General features: G+C 39.1%; 1 non-coding gene across 1 annotated transcript; it reads right to left on the reverse strand.

The window, feature by feature from the left end:
• Nucleotides 1-10,291: 10,291 nt before the first annotated feature.
• Nucleotides 10,292-10,398, reverse strand: LOC141688080 (small nucleolar RNA R71). Its single transcript, XR_012561547.1, has one exon. It is a non-coding gene; the product is annotated as a small nucleolar RNA R71 (small nucleolar RNA).
• Between the last annotated feature and the right edge of the window lie 9,779 nt (nt 10,399-20,177).

A 20,177-nucleotide genomic window follows, 5' to 3' on the forward strand; every position in this document is an offset into this window, starting at 1 on the left:
AAGATAAAATCAGGAAGCTGATCAAGGAAAAGATGGATGACATTGTGCCTTCTCAAAAGGACATCAAGAATCAATTCCAGTCTTTCATTGAGCAAATGTCAAGGATGAATCTGGCCTCCATAGAGAAGGAAGTGTCAAATATGAAGAGTTCTTTCAAGGCCCTGTTTGATCAAGTTCAAGCTCATATCACAAATTCAAATGATACCAGGGTCAAGCTAAATCAAATGCATACTGCTAGGTATGAGCCTTCATTTCTTCTCATGGAGTGTGTTAGAAAAGCTGTTGATGAACACTTTGGGTCCTTCTCAACCAAAACCTCTACTCCTAAAATAAAAGAACTTCAAGATCAAATTTCTTCACTTCAAGCTTCTAACTCAGATTTATCTTCACAAGTCAGAGCTCTAACCACATTGGTTGAGAGTCAACAGCATGATATTCAGGCCCTAGTGGAGTCCCATAAGCATTTACAAATGCAGAATACAGTTGCTTTGGTAGCCATTATGGGAAAACTCAACATACCACTGCCAGTATTGCCTGAAGATGTAAGACCTGAGATTCCTACTCCCCTACTCATGCCTGTCACCAAGACTAAGGGGGAGATAGATACAAGGCTAGCACAATCAAAACTCAAAAGTCAAGTACAAGGTCTAGAACAAGAGAGGCTCCTGATGGCTGCCCAAGGTCCAGGTTTGACATAAGAGTTTGACAATTTGCTCACTGGACTAAGGAACTCTCTCAACAACAACTTCTTCACTTACAAAAAGACCTTGGAAAAGACTATCAATTACATCAGGGTGTTGCAGATCCCAGTCAAGGACCAGTTTTTAGAGAAAAGGATAGTGATCAATCTTAATGATTCTGGTGTAGACAGATGTATGCAAGTCAATTTCAATTATCTAATTTCTAGAAGAGCATCTGAGGTGGATATTTTGATTAACAAGGTCAGGATAATCACAAATGAAGAGAAAATGCTACTAGCAGAGTTGAAGAAGGCTCAAGAAGCTGCATTCCCAGAAGCCTATCTACATCCAAGCAAAGGGGTGCACTATATCTGCTCTACAACCAAGCAACTAAAACATTTCCAAGTACCTAAAAACTGTGTCATGGCCAACAGAAGACTGATAATGGTGCTTGAGTCTAAGCTGAAAAGTAAGAAATTGAAGACTAGTGAAGATGAAGCTATGATCAAGATTCTGAGGAGATACATTGATAACCCTGAAGCCAACTTGCCTAAAACTCAAATCAACACAGATGACTTGGATGATGATGAGCAGAAGAAAGATGGTCAAAACCCTTCTGGCTCAAACTCAAGTCAATCTAGCAAGGCAATTGGTGGAAAAAGTGATAGTGAGAAAGAGAAGGAGAAGAAAAGTGGATCTGAGACTCAAATGAGGGGTGGAAGGAGACAAAGACAAAAGAATGATACCTCACAACCCCTCCAACCCCTAAATATCCAAATACCAATTGCTAAACCTTCACATTCAACCTCATCAAAAACTGCTCAACCTCAAACCTCTAAGTCTAAATATTTTTACAAGCTCACTGTAAACTCTCTCATCAAAACTCAAATCACTCACAGCCATACTTCTCTGAAAAGACTCAAAACTGTACCTTCATTCAAGCCACCCCATAAAACACACTTCAAAACAGTTGGAATAGGTCCAAAAGAAACCAAGGTCAAGAGAAGATTCAGAAGACAAAGAAGATAAAGAAGATAAAGAAGAAGACAACTGATAGCTGAATTTCTCAATGATCATGGATCTGGTGAAAAGGCCATCTGGAACAGATATAATCAAGATGATTTCCAACCTCTAAATGTTGTTGATTTAGATGAAGACTACTTCCAACAGCTAGCTGAAAGAATGGTCAGAGTTTGGGTAGTTAACATCAAAGAAGTTAGAATCTACTACAGTGATGGGTCATTTGAACAGCTTGGAAATAGACTAATGGATTCTCTCTCAATTATTGAACTGAAAAGGGTGATAAGCTTGATGAATGGTAAAGATACAGCCACTAAGGCATGGAGAACAATATTGGCAGTGTTTGTGGTTAATAGAGAGGAGATGAGAGATGAGCATAGAGCTTTGCTAGCTGAAAAGAGGAGAAAGTATAAGCATGACATTGATGAGTATATTAGAAGATCAGAAGAGTTGAAGGCAGCAGGCAAGAGTAGAATATCAAAGGATGGAAGATTTCTGAATGTAAAAGCTGGCTCTTTGTCAAGATACAGGATAGGGATGTTATCTAGTTATCCTAAGCCAAATTTTCTTAAACTAATAGAGGCTCTAACTGACACACCCATCCTAGAAGAATTAGAAATACTTGTGCAGATTAAGAACATAATTGAGAAAGGATCAGAAAGCTCAGTCTTTTCTAAATTATTATAAACTGTCAAATGTTCAATGTACAAGTGTTGTATCAACTTTTGTATTGTTTTATTTTCATTCTTTAACTTGGGGTTAGTCTTGTTAACAGGCATGAATTTGTGATAAGCAATCTTCTCACAAATTGAGGGAGATTGTTGTGCAAGACATGCCCGTATCATAACAACACTAAGTCATATTGACAACCCTAAGATTAGTTATATTGTAACCTTAATCTGTAATTTATACTTGTAACACTTAATGTCTGTAAAATGTAAATGGAGCAGACTGGAGCATTTTTCCCTAAACAGTGTCAAGCCTAAGAATTCTATCTGGAAGAAGATCAAGAAGGTCATGCCTCAGAAGAATTATGAAGAAGCTTGGAGTTGAATAATTATATTTGGTGAAAAACATTCTAAGTCAAGATCTCTACAAGTCACAGAATTAGTGTTATAAAGAAGTCATTCGAGAACTCAGAAAGACCTATTGAGAACTCAGAAAGACCTATCGAGAACTCAGGAATTGTCTATCGAGAATTCAGGAAATGCTATTGGAGATATCGATAAGTCAGATACCCATTCGAGAACTCAGAGATATCGACAAGTATACATTCATTAGAGAACTCTGAGTTATCGATAAGCCAAAGTCTGTTAGAGAACTCTGAGTTATCGATAAACCAAAATTCACTAGAGAACTCAGAGTTGTCGATAAGTCAAGTCAACAATGAAGTTTCAGAGATATCGACAAGCTAACATGCCTATCGAGATACCGAGTTCTCTACAGCTTAATTGGAGATCTCGAAGTGAAGAAATTTCTCTAAGTACAGAATTGCATAACAGTTCAATATCCAAGGTTGCAAATCAACAAACAATTCACATAGCTGAATTGACAAGTCTACAAAAAGCAGCTTGAGATATGTGCAAGATTAATGGTGAAGATTACCTGACAAAGGAGGATCAACCAATACACAGTGAATGAAGATATGTTAATCTAGATATGGAAATCTCACTTTTCCCTTAAATAGAAGTGATTAGTGACAGGTTAGAAAAGTGATTAGCACTTCTTATTGTTCACTGTGTAAACCAAAGTTAACTATCATATAAAGTTAACTTAGGTCCTTTGTTTAAGACAAAACAATTCAGATTAGAAATTGAATTCTCTCTCAAGAAAGAAGCTAAGTTCTAAACCAAGAACTTAGAGATTTTGTAGCAAAACAATGCTTGATTTTTAATATAAAATTAAGTGAGTTTTGAAGATCTTTGTTTTTCATATTTGCATTGTTATTTATGTTTAACATCTATTCTACAAAATCATTGATAACAACCAACTGCTAAACCCAAAGTCGACCAAAAAGTAAACATTTAATCCAAAACACATTCACCCCCCCCCCTGTGTTGTATTCATATCTAACATAAGGTATAATAATTGTTGTGTTTATTACTAGGGAACGTGAGCTTTGAGGCTCGATTTGACTGCTCTTGTGTTTCATGACTCGATCTGTCTTAACAAGATGCCTACGTACCTTGCTGATTGCCAAGGATCAAGTCAAAAAATGTAGTTTTGATCTGTGGGGTGAGGCCCCTTATATAGATGTTGGGAGTCCTTGAATTGGACTTGGTGTAGGAGAATTGGTGGTCAAGTCTCAAAATTAGAATGGACTTTGGAGTCCTAAGTGGTCGGAATCTGATTCTTTATCCTTCTAGGTCCCTTAGAGGCTAATCCACTAGGATTTATATCCTTATTGGGACTCTTCTTAATAGCTGATTTTTCCCTTATTAATTAATTATGAAATTAATTAATATTCAGGGTTTTGGGCCTTCTTTGTTCTATCAGGCCTGATCTGGTCCATCAGGCATGATCAATGTGTTAACCTTTTTGGTATGAATGTCATACATCTTCTTATTGGGCCTTATAGCCCAAATCATGTATAATTATTGTAATATCTAATTACGTAACCAGGATTTATTTATTCCCTATCAAATACTTAGCGAGTAAAATTAATTTTCGGAACGAAAAATTTGTTATGTTATACAAAAGTCGGGTAAATAAATTGTATTTTAAATTGTGATTGTTGAATTGCGGATTGTTTGGTTGCGTTTGAGATGTCGAATTGTTTCGACGAGTAGGCCGATAACAGAGGAAGTGTTGCCCGAATTTTGGGATTAAATTCAAAAATACGGGGACACATCCTTTGATTACTGGGATTACTAGTCAAACGTATATACGTATATAATTATAAATAAAATATTTTATAAATATTCGACAACCCTATATTCTGAAACAACAGTGTTTGTATATTTTGAATATGATCATCGGACTGAGTTCCAATTGTGTGAACCTTAATTGTTATGTGTATGATAATAGTACATATAATTTCGAGTCGGGTTTTGATATCTTTTGGGTAGAACTGATAGCGAGGATATGTCAAGCATAACTGGTTGTCTGATATAGAGTAGTTCGACCCTGTAGGTTCTAGTCGGAAAACCGAAAGTTGACGCCGGACCAAAGATTGCCTAGTGATCAGTCGACCAGCTCAGCAAGGTTCCAAGCAAAGGACCTGAGTGTCGAAGTCGGATCCAGGATAGCCTACTAGTAAAGCGATAAAACCAAGCATCCAAGTCAGTCCAAGGTCAATCGGTATTAGTTGTAAAGATCTGCAAGGCAAGTACCCCTGACCATTCTTTTATGGTTCAGTATATGTGAATAGCTAATGTTTTATCCTCGTAAAGGAATAGAAATGTTTTAAGTTACGTATCCCCTGTATTTGTAAATATTGTTTGAAAATATGTTTTGGGGAAAAGTAACTTCTAAAAGCACCTATCTCTAAACGTGATTTAAATGGAAAGAAGTTTTGAATAGTGTGTTGTGACAGAATGATTTTAAAAAGAGATAGGTGATAGTGATTTTGGAAACTGGATAAAGAGAAATTTTTTATCCACCTATGTCGTGGAATTTTTTGATCCACCTATTTCGTGGAATGTTTTGATCCACCTATGTCGTGGAACTTTGGAAAGAGGCAAAAATGGAATTCAGTTGATCTATTGGAATTGAGCATGCGTAAGTGGCTAGTTCGGTTGGGAGCTCTGTTTAACCGATTAGTCCAGCGTTGGGGGAAAGACCTAGCCAGTCTTTTCCCAAGTTCCGGAACATATTCTTTATTCTGGATGGTCGTTAGTCGATGTCCGATGAGGATAAACTGATCAGCTATCTTCACCCGTTGAACGTCCAATAGATTTGATTAATTCAGTTTTGAAATTGATTAACAAATCAACTTGTTGAGATAAATGATTTGGAAATGAAATAGCATGCTAAGATTTAACTCTGGTATTTACACACAGCACACGACTGACATTGTTGTTTTTCAGAGCATGCTAGTTTTGAATATCCAGTTATGAATGTTTACTCTGCTTTTGCGAACAAGTTATGATTTCTGTTCCTAACACTATTTTATCATAAATTATTTCTCTTTTATTCATATAGTGGTACTCCTGAGCAATTGATTGTTCACCTTTGCAGAATATTTTATATATGTATTACAGATGCCTCGGAGATTCTTCTATGGTAGTCAGGGCAGAGTTCCAGTTCCTTCTGTGTCAGGCTCCTCAGAGGTAGTTGTGTTGGACCAACAATGGTCTATTGAGTTGTTGTATTTGTTTAGTTGAGTCAGAACGGTTTGCTGTAAGTCAGGTTGTAATAGTTGTAACATAAATCATACTTAAACCTGGAAAACATCTTGGTAAAGGGTTCGTGGTTTCGTATAAGTAATGATTTAGATTATATTATGTTTATTATTATTATTGTTCGTGACGTAAACTCATGACCCCGGGGTTGAGGCCGTCACAGAGTAGAACCATTAAAACCATTTATCATTGCAGAATTATCATGCACGGGCTGGTTTACATGGAAAGGCATATTTTGTGCAAACATGTTATTCCAGTATGGCATGCTAAATGGAATTTGTGGCATACTAAATGCATCATAGTAAGGATTTTGTGCAAATGACATGTTAGCAATCTGTGCATTCAAATTATGTGCAGGCATAACATTTACAGGCATTGTAGGAATTTTAGGAAATGAATGAGGTGCAGATATGGGAGCAGGCATAGCAAGTTTGCAACTAACAGATAAATGATTAACACTACCACACTTCACACAGATTTTTCTAGGTGTATATTTATCATGTGTGTAGTTGTTACGTTTGTTAATTCCTACCTTCTTATTCTTATTGTTTTTCCTTTTAGATTCCGTTTTAACCTCAATTTTCTCCAATCTGTCATTCAATTGCTTGATTGATAGATGTCCTACATTGACTCTCTTATCCTTTTTCACTTGTCTTGTTTCTCCTGGAACAAAATTCTTAGAAACTGATCCATAATTCTCATTTAATTTAGCTAGCTTGGCTTTGCTAACTGGCTTACTTTCACTCAATGAATGTTGTTCCTTGTCTTTCGACGTATAATTCTTTTGATCATTAGACGGATAACATTCATCATCCGTCGAATCCTTATCCGTTGAAATTCCTTCAACCAAATTGGAATCAAGTTTCTCCTTGCTCTTTTTCCAGGCTTCATTACAGAAGGATTTTATACATTGAACTTTAGTAATTTGAGCATGGACATCTCTAGATGGTTTCCATGCCTTAATTACTTCATGTTCTCGTTCAAGTTGCTTTCTTAAAATCTCCTCTTTCTTTAAGTATTCAGTTAGTTCATCTTTGGCAATCTTGCACTCTATCTTCAATTTTTCAAACTCAAGAAATTGAGTCTCTAACACATTGTTTCTTTCACTTAAAAACAAATTATTCTCTTTAATTTTAGTGTTTTCTTTAGTGAGAGATTTGAGTGTAACACGCAGATGATATAACTCAGTAGACATATCATTTATAGCATCATTACACTCAGCTTTAGATTAATGTTCTAGATTAGTGGTGATTACCTGATTACTGGATGAACTGACTTCTGTTTAATCTGATTTAGCCATAAGTGCTAGATTGACATAGCTTGTATTATCATCCTCTTCTAGTCCATCAGCAGCCCAGTCATTTTCCTGTGTGATGAAAGCCCTTTCCTTTTGTTTGAGCAACTCAAAATATTTATGCTTATAATCCACAGGCTCAAACTTCTTTTTGTCATAATCAGACTTTCTACATTCACTAGCAAAATGACCTTCCAAGCCACACTTGAATTTAGACTTGTCAAACATGTTTCTGTTTGACTTGGTTTCTCCAAAATTCTTCTTGAATTTGAGCTTGGCAAACCTCTTGGATGGAAAATCCAGATGCTCATCTATGTCATCCATGTCATTTGACTAAGATGTTCGTCATGTTCAGCTACTAGCCCTTTTCCCTTGCCTTCACAAACTCTAGGGTTTGGTGTAGATTCAACAGCTTCAACCTTTATCTCCTTCTCCTTTTCTTGCTCAGCAACCAATACAATGGATCCTCCTTTATTTCTTTCTTTCTCCAGCTTCTCATCTTGCTCTATCTCAAGCCCATAGGTCTTTAGAATCTCGTACAGTCTGTCTAAGGTAAATTCCTTGTAATCTTGAAAGTTTCTTAGTGAGACTGTCATAGGCTTCCATTCCTTTGGTAGAGATCTAAGGAATTTGAGGTTTGAGGCTTTTGTTTGATAGACTCTTCCATGCAACTTTAGAGCATTCAACAGTTTTTGAAATCTACTGAAAATGTCAGTGAGTGACTCACTTTCTTCACTATAAAAATGGTCATATTGTTGAATCAAGAGTTGCATTTTGTTTTCCCTTACCTGCTCAGTTCCATCACATATAACTTGAATTGTATCCCAAACATCCTTAGCAGTTTTTGATAAGTGGCATTTTATACCACTTAGAACATCTTATAATAGCTTGAATTGGTGTCTTGAAATCAAGTATTTTGTGTATTTAATGCATTTTTCTAGTGTTTGTGCATTTCAGGGTATTAGTTGCATTTCGGGAGAGAATTCATCAATAATAAGCCTTGGCATGTGTTTAGCATTGCAAGTGGGAAGATTGGAGCAGATTACAGCGACGAAGCGGAGCAAAAACAGAGTATTTTCCAGAAGGGGTCTGAGCGCCCGCTCAGCTCTGCTGAGCGGCCGCGCAGGAAGCTGAGCGCTCGCTCAGGAATGCTGAGCGGCCGCGCAGGGTCGTAATTTCAGATTAAATATTTAGACTCCTAATTATGTTTGGCTTCCAACTTCTGAGTTATCTGGGTTTTATGGGACTCCTATATAAGTAGATTTCAGAGACGTTTTACAGAGGTTGGATCGTAGTATTAATCGAAGAGCGAAGGAGATAAGGAAGAAGACCATTTTAGCACACCGCCGAAGAGGAAGCATAGTTTCTTGTGATTCTTTATTTCGTTGTAACGTTGGATACTAGTTTTCTTTACTTTGAACCTATTTACTCTTGTGACGCACTCTGGTTTAATATAAGTAGTTTTAGTTATTATTATTGTGTGTTATTATCATGTTTTCATATGAACCCATGATGACGATGAGTGCTATCATGGGCTAATCGTGATCATGGGGTCGTAACGGATTTACTATGGAGTTCTTTAGTTAGTTGTTTAATACCTTAGTGTGTGATGATTGTATGATATCTAGTAGTGGTTGTGCGTATTCGTCTTATGTGTGTCGCGAACATATAAGATAGGGTGTTAATCTCTTGTGAAGCGACGGTGGATCTTGAGATTTAGAACTTGCCATGCTAGCATAGGTTCATGTAAGAGTATGCATGATTAGTGGGTAACTCTAACCGTTTTATTCGCCCTGTGTAATCAAAAGGAATAACTTGTGCTTAAATCGTTATGTTGTCAATTTCTGTAGACATATAGGGATTCAACATAATTGATGCCTATTCAACTTCTATCTTAATTGTGGATGTTTGGTAGAATGGTACTAGTACAATGAAAGTTGGCTTTTATCAGTTTCGTGTTATTCGATTAATATCATCACTGTTGTATGCTAATGGTAATAACAATAATTATTGAAGAAAGTAGTAATGAAGTTGTGATCTCATGAGTGTTTTAATATTGTTAATTCAAGTGTTAAATAAGTGCTTAATTATAGTAGTCAATTGTAGTTAATAATTAGTTAATCAAATCTAAGTGTTTTTGTCTTAACATTGAGAAGTAATCATACATTGGTGAGTGAGTTTAATTGAACATAATTAGTCTGAGTCTCTGTGGGAATGAACTAGAAAGTATTCTATATTACTTGCGAACGCGTATACTTGCGTGTGTTATTAGCGCGTGTTTTCGCCCTAACAAGTTTTTGGCATCACTGTCGGGGACTCGGCGTATTTGTTTAGTTTATGTACTTACCATCATTGGTCATTAGGACTCAGTGATTAAGAAGTGTTACTTATTGTTTCCGGTTGTGTTTCAGGTACTTTAGCGAGCGTTTATGCAAACTCGTTCTCGTACTCGCAAGAGGACTTTAGATACAGCTGAGGAGATAGACGAAGTTCTTGATATTCCGGAGAAGATAGATTTTGAAGATTCGGATTCAGGAAGTGAGCAGAAAGAGCCAGTAACCATTGGTGATCGTTTAGTTCCGGCAGATCCAGCTCTTATGGACTTTTCTCAGCCCAAAATTGATGACATTCAGTCTAGCATCATGCACCCGGCTATTGAGGCCAATAACTTTGAAATCAAGCCGGGCACTATTCAGATGGTGCAGAATTCTGTTTCTTTCGGAGGTGCTGCGACGGAAGACCCCAACATGCACATAAGGAAATTTGTCGAGATCTGCAGTACTTTCAAATATAATGGTGTGACTGATGAGGCTATCAAGCTGAGGCTTTTCCCATTCTCTCTGAGGGATAAAGCTAAGGACTGGTTACATTCTGAACCAGCTGGGTCTATCACAACTTGGCAAGATCTTGCACAAAAGTTTCTGGTAAAGTTTTATCCAATGGCAAAGACTGCTGCTATGAGGAGTGCTCTTACTCAGTTTGTGCAACAACCTACAGAATCTATGTGCGAAGCTTGGGAGCGCTACAAGGAGATGTTAAGAAAGTTTCCACATCATGGAATGCCTGATTGGATGGTTATCACTGGTTTCTATAATGGTTTGGGGGCCCAATCTTGGCCCATGCTTGATGCAGCAGCTGGAGGCGCCTTGTGGGCCAAAATCTATACTGAGGCTTATAATCTTATTGAGACTATGGCTGCAAATGAGCATCTAAACCCAACTCAAAGGATGATGCCTAGGAAGGTAGCAGGTATTCTGGAAGTCGATGCAGCTACAGCTATTGCCACGCAGCTCCAAGCGCTGTCTATGAAGGTCGATTCTCTAGCCACCTATGGAGTCAATCAGATAGTTATGGTCTGTGAGCTTTGTGCAAGTTCTCATGCTACGGATCAGTGTTCTCTTGTTAATGAATCTGTTCAGTATGTGAACAATTATCAGCGACAATAGCAGCCTGTGCCAACTACTTATCATCTGAACAACAGAAATCATCCAAATTTCAGCTGGAGTAATAATCAAAATGCTATTCAGCAACCATATCAGCAAGGCGTAAGTAAACAGTTCAATCCACCTGGATTCCAGCAACCACAGCATTATGCTCAAAGGAAATCATATCCTCAACAAGGAGGTGCAGCTCCACCTTCTAGTGCTGATTTTGAGGAACTTAAGTTGTTGTGCAAAAGTCAGGCGGTTTCTATCAAGACCTTAGAAAATCAAATCGGTCAAATAGCCAATGCAGTGCTCAATCATCAACCTGGCATACTTCTCGGTGACACTGAAGTGCCAGGAAGGAAGGAAGCTACAGAACAAGTCAAGGCTATTACCTTAAGGTCTGGAAAAGTTGTTGATGCTGAAAAAGTAAAAGAAGGAGGAGCTGAAGTTGGAGATGAAGAAGCTAAGGAAAAGGAGAAAGCGGCGGAACCAAGGAAGACTACTGTTGGACACACTCTGCCTGAGGGTAATACAGGGGAGAAATAACTCTATCCTCCATCACCTTTCCCTAAGAGATTGCAACAATAAAAGCTGGATAAGCAGTTCGGTAAGTTTCTAGAGGTGTTCAAGAAACTTCACATCAATATACCTTTTGCTGAGGCTCTGGAGCAAATGCCTAGTTATGCAAAATTTATGAAGAGTATTCTTTCAAGGAAGGTGAAACTGGATGAACTTGAGACCGTTGCTCTAACGGAAGAATGCAGTGCTGTGCTGCAGCAAAAGTTACCTCCAAAGCTTAAAAATCCAGGTAGCTTCACCATTCCTTGCACCATTGGCAAGTTATCTTTTGACAAGTGCCTTTGTGATTTGGGAGCAAGCATCAATCTGATGCCGTTGTCGATCTTTAAATAGTTGAATTTGCCTGATCCAAAGCCCACCTACATGTCTCTACAATTGGCTGATCGTTCTATTACTTATCCACGAGGCATAATGAAGGATGTTCTAGTAAAGGTGGATAAGATCTTCTTTCCTGCGGACTTTGTTATTTTGGATTTCGAGGAAGATAAGAAGATTCCCATAATCTTGGGAGGACCTTTATTGGCTACATGACGTACCTTGATAGATGTGCAGAAAGGTGAACTTACAATGCGGGTGCAGGATCAGGATGTGACATTCAATGTATTCAAGGCAATGAAATTCCCTACAGAAGATGAGGAGTGCTTAAAAGTGGATTTGATTGATTCTGCGGTTGCTTCAGAACTTGATCATATGCTAATATCTGATGCATTAGAGAAGGCCTTAGTGGGGGATTTTGATAGTGATGATGAGGATGGCAATGAGCAACTACAATATCTTAATAATTCTCCCTGGAGGCGAAAGCTAGACATGCCATTTGAATCTCTTGGTACTTCTGACCTCAAAAATGCTGAAGGGAAGCTCAAACCATCTATTGAGGAAGCACCTACCTTGGAGCTTAAACCATTGCCTGAACGCTTGAGGTATGCTTTTTTAGGTGATACATCTACTTTACCTGTTATTATTGCATCTGACCTTTCAGGCAGTGAGGAGGACAAGCTATTAAGAATCTTGAAAGAATTCAAATCGGCTATCGGATGGACTATAGCAGACATTAAAGGGATCAGCCCTTCATATTGCATGCACAAGATTCTGCTAGAAGAGGGTAGTAAGCCGACTATTGAGCAACAGCGCAGACTTAATCCTATCATGAAAGAAGTGGTGAAGAAAGAAATTCTGAAGTGGCTGGATGCAGGAATCATTTATCCTATTTCTGACAGTTCTTCGGTGAGCCCTGTGCAATGTGTACCTAAGAAAGGAGGTATCACTGTGGTAGCAAATGAGAAGAACGAGCTCATCCCCACGAGAACAGTCACAGGATGGAGAGTATGCATGGACTACAGAAAGTTGAATAAGGCCACAAGGAAGGATCACTTCCCGCTTCCGTTTATTGATCAGATGCTTGACAGGTTGGCCGGTCATGAGTATTATTGTCTTCTGGATGGCTATTCAGGGTATAATCAGATTTGTATTGCACCAGAGGATCAAGAAAAGACTACCTTCACTTGTCCATTTGGCACGTTTGCTTTTCACAGAGTTTCGTTTGGGTTATGTGGCACGCCGGCCACTTTTCAGAGATGTATGATGGCTATATGCTCTGACATGATTGGAAATAATGTCGAGGTGTTCATGGACGACTTCTCCGTCTTTGGACATTCGTATGATGAATGTTTGAATAATCTTCATGCAGTACTTAAAAGGTGTGTGGAAACTAATTTGGTGCTCAATTGGGAAAAATGTCATTTTATGGTGCGTGAAGGCATTATTCTTGGGCATAAGGTCTCTAGCAAGGGTCTTGAGGTAGACAAAGCCAAGGTGGGAGTCATTGAAAATCTTCCACCACCTATTTCTGTGAAAGGAATCCGTAGTTTTCTTGGTCATGCGGGTTTTTATCGGCGTTTCATCAAGGACTTTTCGAAAATATCTAAGCCATTGTGCAACTTTCTTGAGAAAGATGTGCCTTTTAAATTTGATGATGACTGCTTAACGGCATTCGAGACTCTTAAGAAGAGTTTGATAACTGCACTAGTTATTACAGCACCTGATTGGATAGGGCCTTTTAAGATGATGTGTGATGCTAGTGATTATGCGGTAGGTACAGTTCTTGGGCAACGCAAGAATAATCTCTTTCATGTGGTCTACTATGCTAGCAAGACCTTAAATGGGGCCCAAATGAACTACACCACTACTGAGAAGGAGCTCTTGGCTATAGTCTTTGGTTTCGAAAAATTTCGATCTTATTTGCTTGGGACGAAGGTGACAGTGTTCACTGATCATGCGGCCATTCGCTATTTGGTTTCCAAGAAGGATTCGAAGCAGAGACTCATTCGTTCAGTGCTCTTACTACAGGAATTTGAGTTAGAGATCAAGGATCGAAAAGGTACTGAGAATCAAGTAGCTGACCATCTCTCTAGATTGAAGAATCCCGAGTCTACTTCACATGATAATACATTGATCAACGAATCTTTTCTGGAGGAGCAGTTGTTCGCAGTTCAGGAGGAAGAGCCATGGTTCGCAGATATTGTGAATTATCTTGTCAGCAATATATTGCCTCCTAATTTGACCACAGCTCAAAAGAAGAAGTTTCTGCATGAGGTAAAGTGGTATATGTGGGATGAACCATATTTGTTTAGACAGGGAGCTGACCAGATCATCGGGAGATGTATCCCATTCTGTGAGACGGAGGGGATATTACGAGACTGCCACTCCACGGTTTATGGTGGACACTATGGTGGTAAGAAGACGGCAGCTCGTATTCTGCAAGCAGGTTTTTTCTGGCCTACTTTGTTTAAGGATGCTCATCAGTTTATTTTAAGGTGTGATCGTTTCCAAAGAGTGGGGAATCTTACAAGAAAGGATGAGATGTCGTTAAATGTGATGCTTGAAGTCGAGGTCTTTGATGTCTGGGGAATCAATTTCATGGGGCCTTTTGTCTCATCCTGCAATAATCAGTACATCTTGCTGGCAGTCGATTATGTCTCAAAATGGGTAGAATTCAAAGCTCTACCGACAAATGATGCAAAGGCAGTGTTGAATTTTATTCATAAGCAGATTTTCACAAGGTTTGGAATGCCACGAGTAATCATAAGTGATGAAGGGTCGCATTTCTACAACCGTAAGTTTACTTCTATGATGCAGCGCTACAATGTGAATCATCGTGTTGCTACTGCCTATCATCCATAAACAAATGGTCAAGCGGAAGTGTCTAACAGAGAGATCAAGCGCATTTTAGAGAAGGTTGTTTGTCCGCTAAGGAAGGATTGGTCTTTAAAGCTCGATGAAGCTGTTTGGGCTTACAGAACAGCATACAAGACTCCACTTGGGATGTCCCTGTTTCAACTTGTGTATGGTAAGGGATGTCATTTACCTGCGGAGCTTGAGCACAAGGCCTATTGGGCGTTGAAGAAGTTGAACCTTGATCTATATGCAGCTGGAAAGAAGCGAATGCTTCAGCTTAATGAACTTGACGAATTTCGACTCCAAGCGTACGAGAACAACAAAATGTACAAGGAAAAAGTGAAAAGGTGGCACGATAGGAAGCTTCATCCTAAGTTATTTATGTCGGGGCAGCAAGTTCTTTTATTCAACTCTCATCTCCGACTTTTTCCTGGGAAGTTGAAATCAAGGTGGTCTAGACCTTTTATTGTCAAAATTGTGTTTCCACATGGAGCGGTGGAGATTTTTGAGAATGATCCGGACCAAGCATTCAAGGTTAATGGTCAGCGTTTGAAGCAATACTATGGGGACATGGCAAACCGGGAAGTGGTTAGTGCCGTTTTATTGTCAACTTGAGTAAGGTACGCTACGTCAAGCTAATGACGAAAAAGAAGCGCTTCTTGGGAGGCAACCCATGATTTGTTATTATAGGAACCCTTAGAAGTTAGTAACCTATCCAAAACCACAAAAAAATCAAAAAAACAGGGCAAGGAAAAAAAATTCCAGAAGACCCCTGAGCGCCCGCTCAGCTCTGCTGAGCGATCGCTCAAGGGCCGACTGGGAGAATTTTTTTTTTAGTCCAATAAAAATCCAAAAAAATCTGAAAAACAAAAAAACAATTTACAGCCCCATTACCCACGATTTATTCTCCCATTACCCACGTTTTTAACCCTCAAAACCCACTCCTAATCAAATTTTACCCTAATCCCTACCCTATATATACATACACCTATCCCATATATTCCCCATACACTTTCAAACCTTAAACTCTCTCCCAAACCCAAACACACAAATCTTAAACACTTTTACTCAGTTTCGATGGCACCCAAGAGATCAAGGACTATCGATAGCAGCAGCAATGTCCCTACTGCTGATTCTTCGAGGGGTACTGCTGCGAGGCCTCATTTGAATGATAGGGCTGCTGAGGAGGAGTATACTGGGCTTCTGGGTAAGCCAATTTTGAAGGAGAGGCGGTTCTTACCATCGGGGAGGGATGGTGAGTTGTTGCCTATGATTGCTGAAAAGGGTTGGATTGCTTTCTGTGAGTCTCCTGAAGCAGTTCCGATGAGCGTGGTTTGCGAGTTCTATGCGAACGCGGAGGCTGAGAAGAATGGTTATTCTGTTGTTCGGGGGATGACGGTGGATTATCACCCTGCGGCGATTCGCCGTGTGATTGGGTAGCGACAGAGGAAGCCCACGGAGGAGAATTGAAACGAGAAGACTGCTGAGGATTTTGACTTGGATTTGATTTGTGCTACTCTCTGTAGGCCGGGCACAGTTTGGACCTTCAAGACTGGGACTAACGAGTATCGTCACTTTCCGGCGATCGCGATGAATAGGTATGCCCATGCATGAAATGCTTTTATTTGTGCTAATATTCTGCCTACTTCACATGCACATGAGGTCACAATTGAGAGAGCACAATTGTTATGGAGAATTTTGAATGAGGAGTACTATGTGGACCTTGGTGAGTTCATCTACCAAGGAATTCTGAAGTTTTTTAGGGGAGCTAAGCACATGAACATCCCTTATGCATCCACGGTTACCAAGCTTTGCGGAGCGGTGGGAGTTCAGTGGCCGTCTCATGAGCAGTTGCAGTTGTCGGCCGCTCCTATTGATTCCGGGACTCTGCATGCGATGCAGGAGTGGACCGGTGGTGAGCCCGAGGAGCATGGGCTGGGTTATCATCTTCCAGAAGGGCGTCCAGCATGAGGTGCTACCATGGCGAGGCCAAGGCGAGATGAGGCTGGTTCTTCTAGAGCTCAGGAGGGTGCTGGGATGGCTGATGCCCAGTATAGGAGGCTGTCAAGGAGGATGGACGCTATGTACGAGACACGGAGCAGGTTTGCTCAGGAGTTCACCCTTGCACTTGGGACTGCTTTTCGAGGCCTTGGAGCTGACATCCAGTGGCCAGTTTTTGGTGAGGACTCTGCATATCCGCCTCCTGATACACCACCCTCTGAGGGTGATGATGATGATGATCTCTCCGAGTAGGTATACCCTGTGTTCCTTTCTACTACCTTCACTGGGGACAGTGAAGATTTTAAGTTTGGGGGTGGTAGTTAAGGAATATTTTGTGTGTGTGTCATATAGTTGCATATTCATGATAGTTTAGTTCATATAATTGCATAATTTTTGCCATATAGTTTTTTTTATTATTTATAGCTTTATTTATCATGTCATGTAGCTCATGCATATACCATAATCCCTTTTGCGCTGATTTACCAAGTGATTTGTGATGTTAATACGAGTGTAGTGATAGCGTTAAAGTGATGTTGAGTCGTGTAGGTTGATATGCATGCTAGAAACACTTGTAATTTCACTAAGTCTTAGAGAATGCTTAAGGACTAGATTGTTGTTATGGTTTGATGGTTTTCGAGGTTAATCTATTGATTATGCTTAGAATTTTATAATAGGTTCTTAGTGATAAAAGGCATGAAAAGAAAAAATGGAGTGAAAAATGGAATTCATTGCTAATTGTGGCTAGGCGTCAAATGGCTAGTAGCCGGCTCGTATTTTTATGCGAGTAGTCTAGGGTTGAGCAAGAGGGAGCGAAACGCACTTGCTCAGAAATTTTGAAAAAAAAAGAAAGAAAAATAAAAAAAAAAGAGAAAAAAAAATAAAGAGTTAATGCATAATTGATCACGAGTGGGCTCTTTGGTATTGGAGTTATTAAGTTCTTAGGGGACTTTGTGCCTAGTGACCTAAGGCTTTTATAGTCTGGGATCCGCTAACCTAACGTTCGCTACATGGATGCCATTGTATAAGTCTTTTGTGGACCTCACTCATTGCACGGTCAAATAAGCATTTGTTGTTATAAATAAAAGCTTGATTCCGTAATAAGCTCCATAATCTTGAAGTGTTATAAGTCATTTTGTGCCTAGAATTTTTATTCTTCATATAATCATGCGATTGCCTTGAGGATAGTTGAGTTATGATAATTGATCTAGTTTCAAAGCATATCTGTTAAGCATATGCACACACCACGTTTCCGGTTGTATGTTAGTTTGCATGATTTGATTAACCTTTATTCGCCTAATTGCATTTGTTGAGATGTCATAAGTTGGTTAGTTTGGTCGTAGTAAGGGGGATCGCTACATTTCATATAGATTGCATTCATGCATGTTTTTGTTTTATTTTTGAGTCTGTGACGCTTGAGGACAAGCATCGATTTAAGTTTGGGGGTGTGATAAGTGGCATTTTATACCACTTAGAACATCTTATAATAGCTTGAATTGGTGTCTTGAAATCAAGTATTTTGTGTATTTGATGCATTTTTCTAGTATTTGTGCATTTCAGGGTATTAGTTGCATTTCGGGAGAGAATTCATCAATAATAAGCCTTGGCATGTGTTTAGCATTGCAAGTGGGAATATAGGAGCAGATTGCAGCGAAGAAGCGGAGCAAAAACAAAGTATTTTCCAAAAGGGGTTTGAGCGCCCGCTCAGGAATGCTGAGCGATCGCGCAGGGTCGTAATTTCAGATTAAATATTTAGACTCCTATTTCTGTTTGGATTCCAACTTCTGAGTTATCTGGGTTTTATGGGACTCCTATATAAGTAGATTTCAGAGACGTTTTACAGAGGTTGGATCGTAGTATTAATCGAAGAGCGAAGGAGATAAGGAAGAAGACCGTTTTAGCACACCGCAACGAAGAGGAAACATATTTTCTTGTGATTCTTTCTTTCGTTGTAACGTTGGATGCTAGTTTTCTTTACTTTGAACCTATTTACTCTTGTGACGCACTCTGGTTTAATATAAGTAGTTTCAGTTATTATTATTGTGTGTTATTATCATGTTTTCATATGAACCCATGATGACGATGAGTGCTATCATGGGCTAATCATTATCATGGGGTCGTAACGGATTTACTATGGAGTTCTTTAGTTAGTTGTTTAATACCTTAGTGTGTGATGATTGTATGATATCTAGTAGTGGTTGTGCGTATTCTTCTTATGTGCGTCGCGAACATATAAGATAGGGTGTTAATCTCTTGTGAAGCGACGGTGGATCTTGAGATTTAGAACTTGCCATGCTAACATAGGTTCATGTAAGAGTATGCATGATTAGTGGGTAACTCTAACCGTTTTATTCGCCCTGTGTAATTAAAAGGAATAACTTGTGCTTAAATCGTTATGTTGTCAATTTCTGTAGACATATAGGGACTCAACATAATTGATGCCTATTCAACTTCTATCTTAATTGTGGATGTTTGGTAGAATGGTACTAGTACAATGAAAGTTGGCTTTTATCAGTTTCGTGTTATTCGATTAATATCTTCATTGTTGCATGCTAAGGGTAATAACAATAATTATTGAAGGAAGTAGTAATGAAGTTGTGATCTCATGAGTGTTTTAATATTGTTAATTCAAGTGTTAATTAAGTGCTTAATTATAGTAGTCAATTGTAGTTAATAATTAGTTAATCAAATCTAAGTGTTATTGTCTTAACATTGAGAAGTAATCATACATTGGTGAGTGAGTTTAATTGAACATAATTGATAGGGATAAATAAATTATGATTGTATTATTAAATACTGCATTAATTGTACAAGCTGTGGGCTGCTAGGCCCAATAAAAAGATATATGATACTCAGACCAGAAAGGTTAAGCCTGATGGACCAGATCAGGCCTGATGGAATAAAAAAGGCCCAAAAGCCCTGATTATTAATTAATTTCATAATTAATTAATAAGGGACAAAACAGATGTTGAAAAGAGTCTCGATAAGGATATAAATCCTTGGAGATTAGCCTCAAGGGGACCTAAAAGGATAAGGAATCAGTTTCCTACTATCTAGGACTCCAAAGTCCATTCTAACTATGAGACTTGCCCACCAAGTCTCCTATACCAAGTCCAATTCAAGGACTCCCAACATCTATATAAGGGGCCTCACCCCACAAATCAGAACTACGTTTTTTGGCTTGATTCTCTAATTCACAGAGATACGTAGGCATCTCGTAAAGGCAGATTGAGTCACGAAACACGAGAGCAGCCATTAAAGGCCTTGAGCTCCCGAATCTTAGTATTAAATACAGCAAGTAATAACCTTAGTTTTTTATCCACAACATTTGGCGCCGTCTGTGGGAACACAACAACAACCATGGCGAGAACACGGAGAACAATTGGAGCTCTAGAGGAAGGAACACCATTGGAGGCAACCCAGGTGATTTCATCAACCGTGGAGGTTCCCCCCATTCAACTTATGCATCTACTCAGGGGGAAGCCCAGACAGGGGCAACTCATCCTCAGCCACAAGGGACAACTCCCCCGACTATTCAAGGTACGAATCCTCAAGTTCAACAAATACATATACCTGTGAATTCTCGACCCGTCGGGTATGAATATTCAACTATTGTTACTACTAACCCCCCTTATGGGATGCCCCTTCACCCTGAGGTTGG

Source organism: Apium graveolens, chromosome 9 (genome assembly GCF_009905375.1).
Source record: "Apium graveolens cultivar Ventura chromosome 9, ASM990537v1, whole genome shotgun sequence".
Taxonomy (NCBI): Eukaryota; Viridiplantae; Streptophyta; class Magnoliopsida; order Apiales; family Apiaceae; genus Apium; species Apium graveolens.